The 21061-nt window shown below is 49.0% G+C and overlaps 2 non-coding genes across 2 annotated transcripts; both read right to left on the bottom strand.

Moving 5' to 3' along the window:
• Positions 1 to 942: 942 nt before the first annotated feature.
• LOC137500691 (5S ribosomal RNA) lies at positions 943 to 1063 on the bottom strand. Its single transcript, XR_011018200.1, has one exon. It is a non-coding gene; the product is annotated as a 5S ribosomal RNA (ribosomal RNA).
• An 11456-nt stretch (positions 1064 to 12519) lies between these two features.
• On the bottom strand, positions 12520 to 12638 carry LOC136886881 (5S ribosomal RNA). Its single transcript, XR_010861852.1, has one exon. It is a non-coding gene; the product is annotated as a 5S ribosomal RNA (ribosomal RNA).
• Between the last annotated feature and the right edge of the window lie 8423 nt (positions 12639 to 21061).

The raw sequence follows: 21061 nt of genomic DNA, 5'->3' as shown, positions 1-21061 counted from the left end.
GAAAGAGTTTTACAAGTTCCTAGGCTTCAAAACTACGTTACATCGCAACACACGCACTTCGAAGATAGCGGGCTGTGTGTAGGCCACTGTACTGCACTGGTGCCCTACCGTTCGTAAGGAAGCCCGGGAGAGACACGAGCGTACTACAAACTTGTAACTTATTGCCGAACCGTGTCGTAATTTGAATAGCTACTTACCTGGAAGAACATAAAAGGAAATTGTTCGACTCTTTGAGGGGCTGCTAAATGCCGCGGTCGGTTGCTAGGACATGGCTTTCATTGTAATCACGACAGTGTCGATGACGTTGCATGGAAACCACCTTCCTCGCGATTTTCAAGGTGGGCGGGGAGTTTGGAAGCCTCGTTCCGCCCTTTAATAATCTTAATATTGGGAGAAATAGGACGTAGAATGATGTTATGTGCCATAAGAGGCCTGCAGGATAAGCTACACTAACCTAAAAGAATAAGAACAGCAAGTTTAGACATAGGGACGTACGATAGGAGGTACGAAAGTTAAAATCCTGGCACGAGTAATTGGAAGCGGTGCTAGGCTCAGCAAGGGTCCCCTAGGTCGACACACACACACACACACACACACACACACACACACACACACACAGAGAGAGAGAGAGAGAGAGAGAGAGAGAGAGAGACACGAATAATAATAATAATAATAATAATAATAATAATAATAATAATAATAATAATAATAATAATAATAATGATGTCGCCGCCGCCAGGTTAGGCCGGTCACCTAGGAGGAAATGCAATACTACGCTAAGCTTCGTTCCTGTATAGCCACACGGGGTCGAAGAGCAGCAAAAGGTCTAGCTAGTTTCAGACGTAACAAAAAACGTGATTTAAGCAATTTCTGCTGGCCTGAGGCAAAAGTTGAAAGTAAGTTGTCGTACTGGGACTGGGAAACTTGGTAAAAAGGGAATTGAGCCAACGGCACGTGGTGTTCCCAAGCGGTCACCCATCCAAAAGTACTGACCACGCCCAATGTTGCTTAACTGCGGTGATCGGACGAGAACCGGTGTATTCAACATGGTATGGCCGTTGGCGAGAGAACGGAGCTTGAAACGTCCATACGAACCGCAAAGCGAGTTTCCTGGAGGTCTTTGTGGCGCGGGGGCGTTGGCAATGGTGCAGGGGTGTGCTCGGAGGTCGCCGTCGCGGAGCGGGCGCGGGTGGTTGTCGCGCTCCGCGGCGAAACGTAACCTAACTCGACTTAACCCCACTTCTCGTAACCTAACCCCAAAAAAACGCGCGCGCTGGCGCGCGCGCGCACACACACACGGGAAGTGTCTAGGGTTGTAATAATAATAATAATAATAATAATAATAATAATAATAATAATAATAATAATAATAATAATAATAATAATATACTGAAGGTGGTTGTGAAGGGGCCGGCGCTGTAGCGCAGGGGCAGCGTGCCTGCCTCGTAGCTGGGGGGCCCGGGTTCAATTCCCGGCCAGGCAAAGGAATTTTACCTCGTTCTAATGGCTGCTTTGAGGTCCACTCAGCCTGCTTGCTTAGGGGCTGTAGTGCCATGGGGGTTGGTCTGGTTTTCATTGTAAAGGACAAAGCAGGAGGATTTTTAGCAATAAGGTAATGCAGTAGTAGTAGTAGTAGTAGTAGTAGTTCTTCCCTCGTTAGCTTATGATTTGAATGTTTTGCACTGTCTTTCGATGTATATGAAGTAGGACAGATAGATAAAATCAGAGTGGAGTTGATAACAAGGCTAACAGATGCTGCTCTTTTTTTTAAAGGTGTGGTGGCCCTGAAAAGGGCCGTTTGTTAAGAATGCAGCAAGGCAGAAAACCTGGCACCTTACTTGGAGCTGGTGTATTTGGTAACTGCCTTGGTACCCTCACTGACGGCGTGCTTGGCCAGCTCACCGGGCAACAGGAGGCGGACGGCAGTCTGGATCTCCCGACTGGTGATGGTGGAGCGCTTGTTGTAGTGGGCCAGACGGGAAGCCTCAGCGGCGATGCGCTCGAAGATGTCGTTGACAAAGCTGTTCATGATGCTCATCGCCTTGCTGGAGATGCCAGTATCAGGATGTACCTGTTTAAGCACCTTGTAGATGTAGATGGCATAGCTTTCCTTCCTCTTGCGCTTCTTCTTCTTGTCTCCCTTGGAGATGTTCTTCTGGGCCTTGCCGGCTTTCTTGGCTGCCTTTCCGCTTGTCTTGGGTGGCATGGTTGTCTCGGATGTCTCCTAGAAAGTAAATTTTGCGGGCCCCTTGCAATTCTTTTTAAGACCGAGAGGGCTGCATGCGACTAGCCAATGAGCGCAAGCTTACTGCAGCCTTATTGGTTGGCTCGTAACGTTGAGCAACCTTGCAGGCTACAAAACTGGTGCGCAGAGTGATTCGGTATCATTTTCGAAGTAGAGCAGCAGAGCATCATGTCAGGACGAGGAAAGGGAGGAAAAGTTAAGGGCAAGTCCAAGAGTCGCTCCAGCCGTGCAGGCCTGCAGTTCCCTGTCGGCCGTATCCACCGTCTCCTCCGCAAGGGAAACTACGCTGAGCGAGTGGGTGCTGGGGCTCCTGTGTACCTGGCCGCAGTCATGGAATACCTGGCAGCTGAAGTTCTTGAGTTGGCGGGCAATGCAGCCCGTGACAACAAGAAGACCAGGATCATCCCTCGTCACTTACAGTTGGCCATCCGTAACGACGAGGAGTTGAACAAGTTGCTGTCCGGAGTGACCATTGCCCAGGGTGGTGTTCTGCCCAACATCCAGGCAGTGCTCCTGCCTAAGAAGACTGAGAAGAAGGCTTAAGTTCCTGTTCTCGGTCAGGGCGTTGGCTCACCGGAAAAATATAAATAAACGGCCCTTTTCAGGGCCACCAACACCTTAAGATAAGAGCTGTTTGTCTATCATGCTGGTATAGCTATCTTACAGAAGTATGGAAAAATCCTGAAGTGATAGAGCAGTTCAGACAACTCTCCTAATAATAATGATAATAATAACAATAATGAGACACTGCAAATATGAGGGCATCTGTAACATTAGCCAGGAGAGCACAAGAATAGCCTTACCTTTGAGGTTATTTATTTAAGGGGGAAATGAGTGAAGTAGCTCCAGGCCCCTCTTAATATTTAATTTTCAGAAGGGAAGGAAGAAGGAAGTACATTATAGATTTCATTTCATTAATGCTGTATAATTCTGTTCTTGACTGCTGGATACTACCGACCTATGCATGTAAGAACACACACTTAACTAGAGAGGAAAGGATACTTAAAGTAGTATATTTACAATACTTTGTGTATCAGATGTGCACGGCAAGGAAGATAATGTTTGTTTTCTCTTGTTAGCATTAAAATGTAGACATCATAACTGATAATGAGGGCTTTTTTTTCCGTGCAGGTTTCGGGGAGATGACTGTTTTGAGAGGGAGAATAGCGCAAGCTACGTTAGAGGAGTACTGTAAGTGGGACTCTGTGCTCTTTTGAGAGGTAAGTGGTGGCCCTGAAAAGGGCCGTTTTTTAAATACTGCATGCTCACAAACGGGAGCACGCTCGGAGGAGACTTAACCACCGAAACCGTACAGGGTGCGTCCCTGCCTCTTGAGAGCATAGACGACATCCATGGCGGTCACAGTCTTCCTCTTGGCGTGCTCGGTGTAGGTGACGGCATCCCGGATAACGTTCTCCAGGAATACCTTGAGCACGCCACGGGTCTCCTCGTAGATAAGTCCCGAAATACGCTTGACTCCACCTCTGCGAGCGAGACGTCTGATGGCAGGCTTAGTGATGCCCTGGATGTTGTCTCGGAGCACCTTCCTGTGACGCTTGGCGCCTCCTTTGCCGAGTCCCTTGCCTCCCTTGCCTCGTCCGGTCATGATAGATCAGTAGAGCTGCGAGTTCAGAGCTAGAATGCGGCTGGCACTCGCTCTCTCTGAAGAGCAAGACCACGTGACCCCCCGAAGGGGGGTCGCGTGGTTGTGTTATGAATCATTTGTGGGACCGCCGACCTTTCTGGGTCCTTTGTCCCATGCCAACTGGTTGGTGAATTGCTTGTTTCAACTTGCTGTCCTCGTTCTTCCGTTGGTTCTTCTCTGCAGTCGACTATGCCATCTTGTGGCATTGTAATTTCAGCCCTATGTTCCAGTATTTCAGGAGGGTAGGGCAGGTTCGAATTGGGAATTTTATGTCAAATTTGGCTGTCGAAGGGTGGTAGGGCATCGGCTTTGGAGACGATTGAGGTGTGTAGGAGTTCGTAGGCGTGCGACTGGTTTGTATTTTAGGAGCATACAGTATTTACGGGGAAATGGGTTTGAATTCGGGAGATGGTGGCTTCACGTTGCAGTGGTGAGGAGAGTTAGAAGACATTTAAGAAGCTCTATAGCAGGTTGGTTGAGTTGTGGTGGTAGGTTGTAGGCGGGAGATGGTGAGGTCTTTAGGCTGAGTAGTGAAGGTGGTTGTGGTTGGTTGGCAGGTTGCTGATGACGTAGATGCTTATGTGCGATATGCTGGGCCCTGAGTGCCTTTTTAAGGAAAGGACACCCAGGATAGGATGCGGCGTGGTTGCCCTTGCAGTTGGCGCATATGGCCTTCTTTTTTGGGACTGGGCAGGTGGAGTGATGATGGTGATCTCCGCACCTGTTACAACGGACCTCATTAGTACAGGTGGCAGCAGTGTGATGCAGTTGGAGGCAATTATAGCACATGACTATAGTAGAAGGCTTGGGGCGGGGTGAGATCCTCTTCCGAGCGGGGGTGGTAGAGTTTATGGTTGCAGGAGGGGGTGCCTCCGGTTCTATTGCATGCGTGGTTGGAGTATTTTCAGCGCTTTCCAGGTTAGGCTGTACATGTGTGGTAGCCGAAGAGTGGGAAGTTTCAGAGTCAGTCTGGACTTGTGTGGTAGCTGAAGGGTAAGTGATTGTTGGGTCGGTTTGAAGGCTGATGTCCACTAGAGATGGAGTTGGGTCAGTTTGCACTGCGCAGGCGCAGAAACTAGGTTCCTCTTCCTGCAATTCTTCTTCTTCTTCTTGTTCATTGTCTACTTCTTCGTTGTCTTCTTCTTCTGTTTTCGGGTCGTCGGATTTGTGGTCAGGATGAGAATCAAGTGGGTGCAGTACCAGAGGCTTGGGGACATCCTTTAGGGAGAGAAGTATGTCTAAGATGAGGGTGAGATGTTCTGGGAATGGTTTAATCAATAGTATTCCGCTGTCAGTCTCTTCTATTGTGACTATGTGGGTTTCAATGACATGCTTGATTGCGCCAAGGATTGTAGCGCGATTCTGGGGCACATATCCAGAGATGTAGAGGGGAATGATAATTATCTTGGTTTCAGGGGGAGTTCGACCTCCCCTCCTAAAGGAGAAAGAGTTTTCGTAAAAATAGCCTTCCTCATCAAACGTAGGGTCGTAGCTTGTCTGGGGCTCTGGTATGGGAGATAGAGCTGGGGACGGTAGCCTGTAAGAGGGCTGCGAGGCGGGGCTGCGGTTAGGGGTGGAACGGGCGCGGGACGTGTTGCTCCTAGTTTGGTAGTTTCTAGGAGGGTCTGGAACAGGGGTCCAGCTACTCGGTCCACCGGACTTGTTCCTGGATCGTGGCTTGTTAGGCATGGCGGGATTTTTCTTGGCTGGGATTTATTGGTTGAAGGCTGGGAAAGGTAAGGATGAAATACTGGAAAGGTCAAACGCAGTAGCGGACCAGGCTGGGTATTCAACTTGTTGCCTGTGTCGTGTCAGGCTAGTTTTTTGTACGTGGATTACGCCACAGGCAAGACACGCGCACAGGACACCAAGCTGTATAGACAAATAAGCTCTGTGGTCACTAAAGTGACCGTTGACTGCAGTTGTCTTCTTGGCTGGGGCGCAGCTAGCGAGCGCTAGCGGCGAGGCTGGCAACTAGGCAGGCTTCTCCTCGGCTATACGGGGCTAGCGAGTGCTAGCGGCGATGAGTTCCTCTTGCTGGCTGTGGGCTTGATATCTGGGTAACCAGTACCTGGCCTCGGGGTTAGTCTCTCCGATGTGCTCTCTACCGTGGCTGCACGACGAAGGATGCTGGCACTCGCGACCCCTCGCTTTTGTTGAAAGTGCCTGGCCCCGGTGACGTCAGCACCGCCCGGCCAATGGGAGTGCAGCTGCTACCGAGGGTGGGGGAAGCGAAGCAATAAAACAGCCGGGCAGCAAGCCCCCGCACCATTCTTCCTGGGACGAGTCGACAGTGAGCACGTGATGGCCCGTACTAAGCAGACTGCACGTAAATCTACCGGAGGCAAGGCCCCGCGCAAGCAACTGGCCACCAAGGCTGCCCGTAAGAGCGCGCCTGCCACCGGAGGAGTGAAGAAGCCTCATCGTTACAGGCCCGGCACCGTGGCCCTGCGTGAGATCAGGCGCTACCAGAAGAGCACTGAGCTTCTGATCCGCAAGCTGCCCTTCCAGCGGCTGGTGAGAGAGATAGCTCAGGACTTCAAGACCGACCTGCGCTTCCAGAGCTCGGCTGTCATGGCCTTGCAGGAGGCCAGTGAGGCCTACCTGGTGGGTCTTTTTGAAGACACCAACTTGTGTGCCATCCACGCCAAGCGTGTCACCATCATGCCTAAGGACATCCAGCTCGCCCGCCGCATCCGTGGCGAACGTGCCTAAGTCCGGTGCTTGTCTTATGGCTGGAGCTTTACCAAACGGCCCTTTTCAGGGCCACCAAAATTTCCTAGAAGAGTAGTTATTGTCTCTCTGGTCTAGGATAGAAGGAAAACGAAAAGAAAAAAAAAAAGCTAGTGGTTCCTCTAGGTTCAAGGAAAAATCTAAGAGTAACAGAAAATAATAATAATAATAATAATAATAATAATAATAATAATAATAATAATAATCTTGAGTACTGAGTACAATAATTCATTAATTAATATCTAGGAGGTGATAGTTATAATAATAATAATAATAATAATAATAATAATAATAATAATAATAACAACAACAACAGCAACAGCAAAAGTGCAGTAAGTAAGGATAAAGAAAAATGTAGTCAAGTACAATAATAATGAAATTCGAAGAGTGAGTCGCCCCGCAATGAGACAAACTAGCCTGTTTAGGAGGCAGAGATAGGAGAGGCCAGGGTTCCAGCCTTGGACAGTGACTGACATAATATGCTCTCTTGGGGAATAAAATTGATGGCCCTGATAAGGGCCGTTTTTCCTCTGCTCTTACGAGAGCAAGAGGTGCGTGTAGAAGGAAGCAAGAACACGAAATGTCCTCACTTCCTTTTTGCTGGAGCCTTTTTAGGCGAGGCCTTGGGCTTAGCGGCCTTTTTAGGCTTAGGTGCCTTAGGCTTCTTAGTGGGCACCTTGGCGGCCTTCTTAGCCTTGGAAGGAGCCTTCTGCTTGGGTTTGGGAGCAGGAGCGGCCTTCTTCTTCTCAGCAGGCTTTTTGGAAATGGCTTTCTTGGCTGCAGCCTTGGCTCCACCAGCCTTCTTCGCCTTGGGGATGCGCTTCTCCTTGGGGGCAGCGGACCGCTTGACAGGGGCTGCGCTGGCCTTCTCCGGCTTGGCAGCCGAAGCGAGCTTGAAGGAACCTGAAGCTCCCTTCCCCTTGGTCTGGACCAGCTCTCCGGAAGCCACGGCAGATTTCAGGTACTTCTTGATGAAAGGGGCCAGCTTCTCAGAGTCCACCTTGTAGTTGGCAGAGATGTACTTCTTGATAGCCTGCAGAGAAGATCCACCTCGTTCCTTTAGGCTCTTGATGGCACTGCCCACCATCTCGGAGGTTTTCGGATGGGCAGGCTTGGTGCGAGGTTTCTTCGATGCAGAAGCCTTGCTCTTCTTGGGCGACGCCTGGGCCGGAGCCGAGGCGGGTGCAGATGCTGCCGATGCTGTTGCTGTGTCAGCCATGGTCACGATCAGAATGTGTTCGCGCTCTCCCCTGGTTATCTGAGTGTATCAGGCTACTCGGACCGCGCAGGAAACAGCAGTGGCTGGCTGTCGGGTGGGTTGCGCGGCGACAAGTTGGGGACGTGCTTCCTAGCTCCTTTCTCGTGCTCCCTGCGTCTTTAAGGGGTGGGTTACAATCAGGGTTCGGTTAGGAAGGGATAGTCAAAGGTTTGACGCTGCTCCTCAGGTGGCAGAAGTACTCGTCACCTTGCTTCGGGCGTCCTGATGGAGGTGCGTTCGATGGGCAGCATTTCACCAGCCGCCTCTCCATGCCGACGTTTAGGGGCGGCCGTCGTCGTCGCGACGCCCCCGGGAGTGACCCCCTCTTACCTGAAGGAAGCCCAATCCTTCCTCTAGCAATGGAGCTGAACGGCCATCCTCAGGCTCTAACCCCTTCCGAGTGAGAGCAAAGGCAAGTCAGCCTTTAGGTAGTTTTCCACAGAGTGAAGCAGACCTGCTGTAATCTGCCTCTTGTAGCTTTGCTTGAAAGGACCTACAGGATAAAGGACATAAGTTAGAAGCTAGCCTCCATGACTCGTTCGACTCCTGCTTTCCTGCAGGTAGCGCCAATCTCGTAAAGTCCTAGCCTTTAGGCCTCTATTTATAAGGCTCTCAACTCTGTACAGTCTCTCACATCCAGCAGCTTTCAGCCCCTGTCGGGGGTCGAAAGCTCAGGTTGGGAAAAGGGACAGCCTGCCCAAGGGAACCTCTAGATGTTTCTTAGGGCATAATTAAATTTCCAGTTCGCTACAGAGCCTGTACCGCCTCAGGAGAGGCTTCACCCCTCGCCTGCTGGATGGAGGCATTGTGAGTCGTATCTTACTGCCTCCAGTGGGCTGCGAAGGCAGGATTGAGAACACCGTGACGGAGGAAGGGGCAGTCAGTCCAGACTCTTCAAAGAACAGATTTCCTGTACCAGGAGATGATAAGTCTGTCAGTTTGATAGACCTGGCAACATCCCTTACCTTCGGTCAAATTTCTTTAGGATGAGAGACCCTTTGAGACAGCAACTCAGCAGATTTATTGGATGGATGGAAGGAAGGAAGGAAGGAAGGAAAGAAGGAAGGAAGGAAGGAAGGAAGGAAGGAAGGAAGGAAGGAAGGACCATGGTTTCCCAACAAACTTCTCTGCAAGACATTGCCACAACTTACAAGGAAAAAATGTAAAGGTTTGAGGTGCTGCAACACTCATACAGCTAACATCTCACTTAAATGGTCCTGAAAGAAAGAAAGAAAGAAAGAAAGAAAGAAAGAAAGAAAGAAAGAAAGAAAGGAAAATAATAATAATAATAATAATAATAATAATAATAATAATAATAATAATAATAATAATAATAATAATAATAATAATAAGAAGAAGAAGAAGAAGAAGAAGAAGAAGAAGAAGAAGAAGAAGAAGTTGTGTTTAATGACCCTTCAATAGGAGTTTATTTTTTGAGAGAAGCTCTTGTTTTTACCTTGAATATGTATACTCTGAACGAGGTGAAGCAGAATTTGAAGCCAACTGATCGCGCCGAGACTCGATCTTGCTACCCACCTTCATCATACAGAGTAGCGTATGATGATGATGATGATGATGATGATGATGATGATGATGATGATGGTAGTAATAACTGTATCCAAAATTCAGGTAACATCAGTTTTTACTCGCAAAATGGTTTCATGATTTCTTTGGCTAAGAGAACCATGCGGTAACCCTAACCTCGAAAATGAATTGTCGCTCTCGATTTATAAGATGCCCTTTCTTTCTTCGGCCTAGTCGCTATCTAGTCGGCAGTCGTTTGAAATCGTGCAGGTTTCTGCATGGTTCGACGTGCGTATCCTACTAGCAGTTGAAGTCAGCGTGAAATTAAGTACAGTACAGTAACTATGTGTAAGATCTCCTTCACTTGGTGAGACAAGTTGTAGGGCCAAATAAAGGTACAGAGAGCAGAGAGAGCATAACATAACATAGAGCTAAATATGCACTGTACTTGGGTTGATGGTGTATTATACTGAACGCCCTCTTCCCCCCCCCCCCTGCCATTACATCTTTACTGAATGATTCTGCACAACGTTCCCTGCTGTTAATATTAATCCCCTACTGGGTTTTAGCTTAACGGTATCACTCGGTAATCATCATCATCATGACAGCCTCTGTCCTTCATGCTAAAAATCAGCTGCAGAGAAAAGGACCCTTTGTGTTCTTGCCATTATTATTATTATTATTATTATTATTATTATTATTATTATTATTATTATTATCATTATCATTTACCTCAGCGAATGAAAGCCCATGTATGAACATTTTTTTGTACATAAGCAACGATCAGCTGTTTTACCGACACCTTGTAATCTAAGAAAGAAAGAAAGAAAGAAAGAAAGAAAGAAAGAAAGAAAGTAAGTATAGGGGTACCTAACCACTCCTGAAAACTACTTTCATTGAAGGTTGTACTAGGCCAAACTCTAGAGACCTCTTACTAAATGGTACCATACTACAGGGCAGGTGTAAAAAATAGTTAATGAAACCGTATAATGAAAGGTACAGACTTAAGAGCAAGTGGCGTACTGGCTTATTATCCCTCCCTTCCAGGACCCTTCTTGCAACCACTAACCACCACCTACACCCCTGCCCAAGCAGTATTCGAGCATCGGGCTGGGTGATGTGGTCGCCTTAGAAGTTTGTGCTAGACAATACCCCAAAGAAAGCAGTTGGTTTAAGACAGGCAATAAAGTTTTAAGTTTTACTCCTCTTCCCTCAAATATGAAGAGAGGTACACCATAATGAGGGGTACTAAGCCATTTAAATTCATGACAGAGACCTGATGATTCTTAGCCCTGCTGATCTAGGGTGACACTTGATATAACCAGGCCAGACCCAGTACCTGAATATTTTTAGGTTATCCAAGCCAAACCTGGGTTATATATTGCCCAAAATATGTAGCATCTACCCTGTAATTAGAAGATGCAGCTGTGACTTCACGACTGGTGATGATATAACGGTGCACAATTGAGCATGTTAGGTATTAGTAGATCCACGATCAGCCCTAGCCGTGTCTGATGCAGAAATCCTAACCTGACTTGGGAAGAACGGTAACTTATTTCTTTCTTTCTTTCTTTCTTTCTTTCTTTCTTTCTTTCTTTCTTTCTTTCTTTCTTTCCTTGAACGCTAGCCTGTAGTAGTAAGGCAAGAGGCAGTGATCAGGTGGTCAGCAAATGGACACATTATTGCTTGAGTTCGAAATTGTCCACTGCCTTAAGTAATAGTCGTATTAGTAGCAGTAATGGTGGTGGTGGTACTACTAGTAAGGTTATGTTCACTATTATCTTACGCCTTTCGTAGATGCCGAGGTGCCGGAAGTTTGTCCCGCAGGAGTTCTTTTTATGCGCCCATATCTACAGACCATCGAAATATCACGCGAGTGAGCCGGTGTCGAACCTGTCAAGTAGGGCTCAGAATGGTCTAATTTTAATTCTAGGACGGTAACAGTAACTATCCGGAGTTCCGATTCGTTCTACTCAATTTATCACTTGCCAAAAGATCGGTCAGCTGACGTACAAACAACAAAAACGAGTGCTTTCCTCCCTTCACCTAACCTAAAACGTCACGACTCTTTGAACTAACCCTTGTCGTCAAAAGGTTACCTTCTCAGTCTTATTTGAAGGGCGTCTCGTCTTTGATAGAAATGAAAGAGTTTTACAAGTTCCTAGGCTTCAAAACTACGTTACATCGCAACACACGCACTTCGAAGATAGCGGGCTGTGTGTAGGCCACTGTACTGCACTGGTGCCCTACCGTTCGTAAGGAAGCCCGGGAGAGACACGAGCGTACTACAAACTTGTAACTTATTGCCGAACCGTGTCGTAATTTGAATAGCTACTTACCTGGAAGAACATAAAAGGAAATTGTTCGACTCTTTGAGGGGCTGCTAAATGCCGCGGTCGGTTGCTAGGACATGGCTTTCATTGTAATCACGACAGTGTCGATGACGTTGCATGGAAACCACCTTCCTCGCGATTTTCAAGGTGGGCGGGGAGTTTGGAAGCCTCGTTCCGCCCTTTAATAATCTTAATATTGGGAGAAATAGGACGTAGAATGATGTTATGTGCCATAAGAGGCCTGCAGGATAAGCTACACTAACCTAAAAGAATAAGAACAGCAAGTTTAGACATAGGGACGTACGATAGGAGGTACGAAAGTTAAAATCCTGGCACGAGTAATTGGAAGCGGTGCTAGGCTCAGCAAGGGTCCCCTAGGTCGACACACACACACACACACACACACACACACACACACACACACACACACACACACACACACACACACACACACACAGAGAGAGAGAGAGAGAGAGAGAGAGAGAGAGAGACACGAATAATAATAATAATAATAATAATAATAATAATAATAATAATAATAATAATAATAATAATAATAATGATGTCGCCGCCGCCAGGTTAGGCCGGTCACCTAGGAGGAAATGCAATACTACGCTAAGCTTCGTTCCTGTATAGCCACACGGGGTCGAAGAGCAGCAAAAGGTCTAGCTAGTTTCAGACGTAACAAAAAACGTGATTTAAGCAATTTCTGCTGGCCTGAGGCAAAAGTTGAAAGTAAGTTGTCGTACTGGGACTGGGAAACTTGGTAAAAAGGGAATTGAGCCAACGGCACGTGGTGTTCCCAAGCGGTCACCCATCCAAGTACTGACCACGCCCAATGTTGCTTAACTGCGGTGATCGGACGAGAACCGGTGTATTCAACATGGTATGGCCGTTGGCGAGAGAACGGAGCTTGAAACGTCCATACGAACCGCAAAGCGAGTTTCCTGGAGGTCTTTGTGGCGCGGGGGCGTTGGCAATGGTGCAGGGGTGTGCTCGGAGGTCGCCGTCGCGGAGCGGGCGCGGGTGGTTGTCGCGCTCCGCGGCGAAACGTAACCTAACTCGACTTAACCCCACTTCTCGTAACCTAACCCCAAAAAAACGCGCGCGCTGGCGCGCGCGCGCACACACACACGGGAAGTGTCTAGGGTTGTAATAATAATAATAATAATAATAATAATAATAATAATAATAATAATAATAATAATAATAATAATAATTACTGAAGGTGGTTGTGAAGGGGCCGGCGCTGTAGCGCAGGGGCAGCGTGCCTGCCTCGTAGCTGGGGGGCCCGGGTTCAATTCCCGGCCAGGCAAAGGAATTTTACCTCGTTCTAATGGCTGCTTTGAGGTCCACTCAGCCTGCTTGCTTAGGGGCTGTAGTGCCATGGGGGTTGGTCTGGTTTTCATTGTAAAGGACAAAGCAGGAGGATTTTTAGCAATAAGGTAATGCAGTAGTAGTAGTAGTAGTAGTAGTAGTTCTTCCCTCGTTAGCTTATGATTTGAATGTTTTGCACTGTCTTTCGATGTATATGAAGTAGGACAGATAGATAAAATCAGAGTGGAGTTGATAACAAGGCTAACAGATGCTGCTCTTTTTTTTAAAGGTGTGGTGGCCCTGAAAAGGGCCGTTTGTTAAGAATGCAGCAAGGCAGAAAACCTGGCACCTTACTTGGAGCTGGTGTATTTGGTAACTGCCTTGGTACCCTCACTGACGGCGTGCTTGGCCAGCTCACCGGGCAACAGGAGGCGGACGGCAGTCTGGATCTCCCGACTGGTGATGGTGGAGCGCTTGTTGTAGTGGGCCAGACGGGAAGCCTCAGCGGCGATGCGCTCGAAGATGTCGTTGACAAAGCTGTTCATGATGCTCATCGCCTTGCTGGAGATGCCAGTATCAGGATGTACCTGTTTAAGCACCTTGTAGATGTAGATGGCATAGCTTTCCTTCCTCTTGCGCTTCTTCTTCTTGTCTCCCTTGGAGATGTTCTTCTGGGCCTTGCCGGCTTTCTTGGCTGCCTTTCCGCTTGTCTTGGGTGGCATGGTTGTCTCGGATGTCTCCTAGAAAGTAAATTTTGCGGGCCCCTTGCAATTCTTTTTAAGACCGAGAGGGCTGCATGCGACTAGCCAATGAGCGCAAGCTTACTGCAGCCTTATTGGTTGGCTCGTAACGTTGAGCAACCTTGCAGGCTACAAAACTGGTGCGCAGAGTGATTCGGTATCACCACCCATCATTCGCTTCGGAATCCTTGGCTCGGTCACTTCGGCTCCCTCCTCGTAGAAGAAAAGAAGAAGAACTAGCGGAAAGCGTTGTGCTTCGGGGCGCAGTAATCACACATATTGCCGTGACTGCTCTCTCTTAGAGTGATACAGTCGAGGCACTGAGCGATTTGTCAGGGGCCGTCTTTACACTTAGTGTAACACGGTCCCAACCGTGAGCTATTTGTCTAACTGTGTGGAACACTGCGCCACGTGCCCGCGACCGCCACTGCAGTGACGAGGGACCCCTTTCTTCATACGTCACGGGCTGCCTGCACATCCCAACGGCTGGACTGCCCTTGCGACACTACTGCGGTGTTGCTCTGCTGGCCCCGTACTGAGACTGGTAGCTTAGGGGAGCAAACTAGCGTCTCAGTGCGGGTGTTAGGACTAGTTGTAGGTCCCCCCTTTTAGTCGCCCCGGCGGCCACCATAGCCAACAATCCGTAAACTTGGTGCACCACTGCTCGTGCCTTGTCCGTGGCTCCAACCACTTTAAAAACTCGCCCTGGCACGACAGTGACAACAAGTTAACGACTACTAGTCCGCCCCTGGGCGTTTGACACCCCCCCCCCACCCTGCTCACAATATACACTCATTTCGGACTGCATTCTTGTGTCAAACACACTCACACTTGGCTGCGCCCCCTCAATATTCAGACCTGGCCTCCTGCCTCGGCAGGCGGCCACTTCGATGCCACTTAGGCCCAAGGACCCCCCTATACGCCGCCCAGTTCAGACGCCATTGCGGGAAACCCCGGCGCCAGTCCGGTACTCCCCTATGACCCTGAGAGGAGGCCGCACTATGACGCGAAAAGCCAACCCTGGAGGGAGTACCACCAGGCACGCAGACAACCACCAACCACCCCCCCCCCCGCCCCCGGTAGCTATGTCGCCTGAGAGCCCCCTCTCGCCCCCTCAAGAACATTCTGCTTCTTCATCACCCAATATTAATGAAGACACCCCTATTATCCCTACTGTGAATGAAGATTCCCCTCAGTCCACCCCAAATCATTCTGACAGCTCGGGCTCTTCAGTTTGCTCGGACTCTGACGCTGAGGAGTCCTACCAGTCCCCTAGTGGGAGGCAGCAAAGGAGGAGGTTACACTACCACACCTCCACCAAGCCCAGACCGCTGGTTCTCAAGAATTCATATGAGATATTCAATACGATCCCCGTGAACAGTACTGGCCCGACGGACGCCGCCTCAAACGGCACCGCCGCACCGCACCGTACTCAAGATGGCTCCGCCCCGACAGACGCTGCCCGCAACAGCACTGCCGCGGCAGCTCTACGACCTGCCCAAGCTGGCCCTGCCCCGGCAGACGCTGCCACCACCAGCACTGCCGCCGCTGGCGCCACTCAACTCAGCACTGCCCCGGCGCACGCTGCCCCCAACAGCACCGCCGCAGCCCGTGCCCCAAGTACTCAAAGCCAGTCTGGGAACCATAACGCCTCCACTAGGACGACGCGGATTAGGATTCCTCCCGTTTATATCAGAGGCAATTTGAATGTCAGTCAACTTAGGGCTGCGCTTAGAGATAATCAAATTATCTATAAGATGAAGGTACTCTTTGACGGAGTCCGGATTCAGACCCAAACTGTACAAGATTACGAGACTCTGAAGAGCCTCATTGCTAATTTCAATGGACAGTACCACACCCGTCCTTTAGTGGAGAGGCGCTACCATAAAGTCGTGATACGTGGCCTCCACATTAGCGAAGACCCGCAATGCATCACGGACGAACTCACGTCCATGGGTTTTGACATAATAGCGGTGTCTCAACTCACTTCCACCCGCACCCATAATAAACTACCTATTTTCCTCGTCACATACTGTGGCAGCCCCTCTGAGGATAGAAATATTTTTGATGTAAAGTTTCTTCTCGATACTATTGTCAAGATTGAAAGGTATAAAAGCCCAGATGGACCTACTCAGTGTTACCGTTGTCAACGTTTCGGCCACACCTCAGGCGGCTGCCACTGCGCATCTAAATGCGTCATATGTGGCGGGGATCATAGTTCTCAGAACTGCCCCCGTAAAGGCGACGTTACCCACAAGCCCCGCTGTGCCAACTGCAATGAGCAGCACACAGCTAGCTACCGGGGCTGCCCTGTTTATCTTCGCCTCCTGGCCCAACAACAGAATAGATTGCCCTCCACCAGAAAAAGCCCTGCAGGACCCGCCCCCATAACCCGCCCCGCCAAGCTTCGCGCAAACGTTACATTTGCTAACGCTGCCAATCCCTCTGGGCCAGCGGTTCAACCGTCTGTTCCCCCCTCCCCCGCCCCGCCCGCTCTTACGAGCGATAACTTTCCCGACCTCCCACAAACCTCATCAACCCCCCCCCTGCAAGCCCCCACCCCCCCCAATCCCACTTCACAAGCCTCCGACCTCATGGAGCTCTTCAAAATTCTGAAAGACCCTTCGTTCCGAGAAATTATCAACCTAATTAAAACTACCCTCCTGAAGCTCAAGCAAGCCCCCACCCCCGCTGACAAGATTGAAATTATTATGTCTGCTATTCTTTCTTTCTGTGATTAATGGCCCACACCAGCGGACAAACACGACCTAAACAGTTGAGAGTTCTCTTCTGGAACGCAGAGGGGATCCAGAGGGATACCTACGAGCTCTCAGAATACCTCGCAGAAGAGAGTATAGATATTGTCCTCGTCTGCGAGACCTGGCTTAAACCTGGATTGTCGGCTCATATTAATAACTATATAAATTACAGAGACGACAGGCCCAACCGTCGCCGCGGCGGTACCAGTATCTACGTGAAGCACAACCTCACCCACCACAGAATTCCCACCCCCAACAATCTCACTAGTCTTGAAGCCACGACAATCCAGGTTTACACCCGGAAGGGACCTCTCAACTTAACGGCGTGTTACATTTCACCCGATGCCACGTTCGACTCGCAAGACTTGGACCATATCATCGACTGGAACGTGCCCACTGTTCTGGCTGGGGACTTTAATGCCAAAAACCCCCGCTGGAACAGCCGCTTAACCACCCCCAGAGGCAAACTTCTCGCCCGTTACTGTGATTATCACCATATTACAACCCACGGCCCTGACAGACCCACCTTCTTCTCACACAACCCCAACATCCGGCCAGACACACTGGACATTGCTATTTCCTATAAAGTACGTCAATTTCTAGAATTAAACACCCTCGATCTCTTTGATTCGGACCACAAACCTGTACTTATGACTATAGACTCCTCTCCTGAATACACCCCCATTCATATTCCTATCTACAGCCGCAAAATCAATTGGACCGTTTTCCGCACCCATCTTACTGATCATTTAAATGGCAATCCCAGTGTGAAAGGCCCTGATGATATAGACAATCTAGCACTTCTGATTTCCACCACTATTGTTAATGCTGCCCAGGCTGCAGCTGAGGGCCCCAGCGTGGTCCACCATAGGAAGGACACGCTCCCCTCAGCAATCCTGGCGCAGATCAAATTTAAGAATAGAATAAGAAGATTGTGGCGTCTAACCAGGGACCCTGCCCTTAGGAGAAGGTGGAACCACTCCAAAAGAAACTTACAAATACTAATACAAAATCATAGACGGGACGCGTGGCGCTCCAGGCTTGCGAGTTTGAGCGTGGCAGATAACTCCCTCCATAGGTTGGCTCGCAAATTCACGAAAAATAGGACTGGCATACCCGCCCTCCATGGCAGAAATGGAATGGCCTACACTGACCAAGACAAGGCCGACGCCCTGGCGGATACATTCGAAAGCGCATGCACCCCCAACGTCGAGCCTTGCGACGACAATTTCGTAGAGATCGTCGAAAACGACAACGAACTTCACGCCACTGACGAGACTGACCTTCCCCCTGACTTTAAGTTCATATCGCCTACCGAACTGTTCGCCGCCATAAAACGACTTAAGAACAGGAAATCCCCTGGCCTTGATAGCGTGTCAGCGTCTTTCCTTAAGAACCTTCCCCGCAAGGCGCTGACATGTCTAACCAAGCTTTTTAACGCGATTTTCCGTTTCGGCCATTTCCCTACGTGCTGGAAGACAGCGAAAGTCATCATGTTACCAAAACCACAGAAAGACAAAACTTTTCCGCAAAATTATCGACCTATCTCCCTCCTCAGCATTATTTCTAAACTATTCGAAGTACTGTTCTTAAGCAGACTTAATACTATTATTGACGACAAGAAACTTATGAACGAGGAACAGTTCGGCTTCAGGCGAGGCCATTCCACTGTCCATCAATTAACTCGCCTAACTGAAGAAATCACTAAAGGCTATAATGACCGTCGCCACACCGGAGTCTGTTTTCTAGATATTTCCCGTGCGTTTGACAAAGTTTGGCACGATGGACTCATCTACAAACTAAGGACTTTAGGCTTCCCTCCTTACGTTCTACGATTACTGACGAGCTACCTAGCTGACCGAAAATTTCAGGTCCAGGTCGGCGCTGCGCTGTCGAGCCCTCGCCCAATTGAGGCGGGCGTTCCACAGGGCAGCGTGATCTCACCAGTGATTTTCAACCTTTTTATGACCGACATACCAAAACCTACGCACGGGAAATTATACTTATATGCTGACGACACAGCTATTTCCTCTGTCTCGTGGCAGGCATCTAAAGCAAAAGACTATCTCCAAGACGCGCTCTCCACTTTAGAGCCTTGGCTCGAAAAGTGGAGAATCAAAATCAATGTAGACAAAAGTAGTGCTACACTATTCACTAAACGCCGTCCTGACCCCCCACAGCCCCTGATGTTTTTTGGCGAAGTCATCAGGTGGACCAATAAAACCAAATACCTAGGTGTCACCCTAGACAGAGGACTTACCTTCGCGGACCACATTAAATCTATAGTTGCGCAAGCTAAAGTGCGCCTTTTTCAAATTATTCCCATGATTAAAGCCGATAATGGGCTTACAATAGAAAACAGGCTCCTATTATATAAATCAATGGTTAGGCCCATCCTAGAGTATGCCAGTCCTATCTGGGGAGGCGCAGCTAAGACACACCTGGAAGCAGTGCAGCGTGTACAAAACCGTGCCCTGCGCTCCTTAACAGGTGCCCAATGGTTCGAGAGGAACACCGATCTGCATGATAGATACCAGCTAACTACCATCCTTGGCAGGATCTATCACGCAGCCACTAAATTCTACAATAAGCTCCATTTGAGCACTAACCCTCTCATCTCCAATCTGGGGAATTACGACACCGTGGGGCTGCGATACCGCAGACCTAAAGATATCTTAAACAAACCACACTAGGTTCGGCGCTGTCGTGGTCCCACGGACATCCAACATAATGTAAGTCAACATCATCCTACCCCTCGGGGTACAGGCCATACCCTGGTCAATTAGATCCCTTATCAACAATCCACACAACGTCACAACAATGCAGTTCCAGTCTAATTTTACCAAGAAATAGCACTCAAGGCCTTTAATTGGTCGATGGGCTAAAAACATCATTGGTCCCTCGGGACCTCTGATGAGGTGGCATTCGGTATCATTTTCGAAGTAGAGCAGCAGAGCATCATGTCAGGACGAGGAAAGGGAGGAAAAGTTAAGGGCAAGTCCAAGAGTCGCTCCAGCCGTGCAGGCCTGCAGTTCCCTGTCGGCCGTATCCACCGTCTCCTCCGCAAGGGAAACTACGCTGAGCGAGTGGGTGCTGGGGCTCCTGTGTACCTGGCCGCAGTCATGGAATACCTGGCAGCTGAAGTTCTTGAGTTGGCGGGCAATGCAGCCCGTGACAACAAGAAGACCAGGATCATCCCTCGTCACTTACAGTTGGCCATCCGTAACGACGAGGAGTTGAACAAGTTGCTGTCCGGAGTGACCATTGCCCAGGGTGGTGTTCTGCCCAACATCCAGGCAGTGCTCCTGCCTAAGAAGACTGAGAAGAAGGCTTAAGTTCCTGTTCTCGGTCAGGGCGTTGGCTCACCGGAAAAATATAAATAAACGGCCCTTTTCAGGGCCACCAACACCTTAAGATAAGAGCTGTTTGTCTATCATGCTGGTATAGCTATCTTACAGAAGTATGGAAAAATCCTGAAGTGATAGAGCAGTTCAGACAACTCTCCTAATAATAATGATAATAATAACAATAATGAGACACTGCAAATATGAGGGCATCTGTAACATTAGCCAGGAGAGCACAAGAATAGCCTTACCTTTGAGGTTATTTATTTAAGGGGGAAATGAGTGAAGTAGCTCCAGGCCCCTCTTAATATTTAATTTTCAGAAGGGAAGGAAGAAGGAAGTACATTATAGATTTCATTTCATTAATGCTGTATAATTCTGTTCTTGACTGCTGGATACTACCGACCTATGCATGTAAGAACACACACTTAACTAGAGAGGAAAGGATACTTAAAGTAGTATATTTACAATACTTTGTGTATCAGATGTGCACGGCAAGGAAGATAATGTTTGTTTTCTCTTGTTAGCATTAAAATGTAGACATCATAACTGATAATGAGGGCTTTTTTTTCCGTGCAGGTTTCGGGGAGATGACTGTTTTGAGAGGGAGAATAGCGCAAGCTACGTTAGAGGAGTACTGTAAGTGGGACTCTGTGCTCTTTTGAGAGGTAAGTGGTGGCCCTGAAAAGGGCCGTTTTTTAAATACTGCATGCTCACAAACGGGAGCACGCTCGGAGGAGACTTAACCACCGAAACCGTACAGGGTGCGTCCCTGCCTCTTGAGAGCATAGACGACATCCATGGCGGTCACAGTCTTCCTCTTGGCGTGCTCGGTGTAGGTGACGGCATCCCGGATAACGTTCTCCAGGAATACCTTGAGCACGCCACGGGTCTCCTCGTAGATAAGTCCCGAAATACGCTTGACTCCACCTCTGCGAGCGAGACGTCTGATGGCAGGCTTAGTGATGCCCTGGATGTTGTCTCGGAGCACCTTCCTGTGACGCTTGGCGCCTCCTTTGCCGAGTCCCTTGCCTCCCTTGCCTCGTCCGGTCATGATAGATCAGTAGAGCTGCGAGTTCAGAGCTAGAATGCGGCTGGCACTCGCGACCCCTCGCTTTTGTTGAAAGTGCCTGGCCCCGGTGACGTCAGCACCGCCCGGCCAA

Source organism: Anabrus simplex, chromosome 4 (assembly GCF_040414725.1).
Source record: "Anabrus simplex isolate iqAnaSimp1 chromosome 4, ASM4041472v1, whole genome shotgun sequence".
In the NCBI taxonomy this organism is placed as follows: domain Eukaryota; kingdom Metazoa; phylum Arthropoda; class Insecta; order Orthoptera; family Tettigoniidae; genus Anabrus; species Anabrus simplex.
The sequence above is the reverse complement of the archived record's forward strand: the minus strand, read 5'-3'. Positions and strand labels throughout refer to the sequence as shown.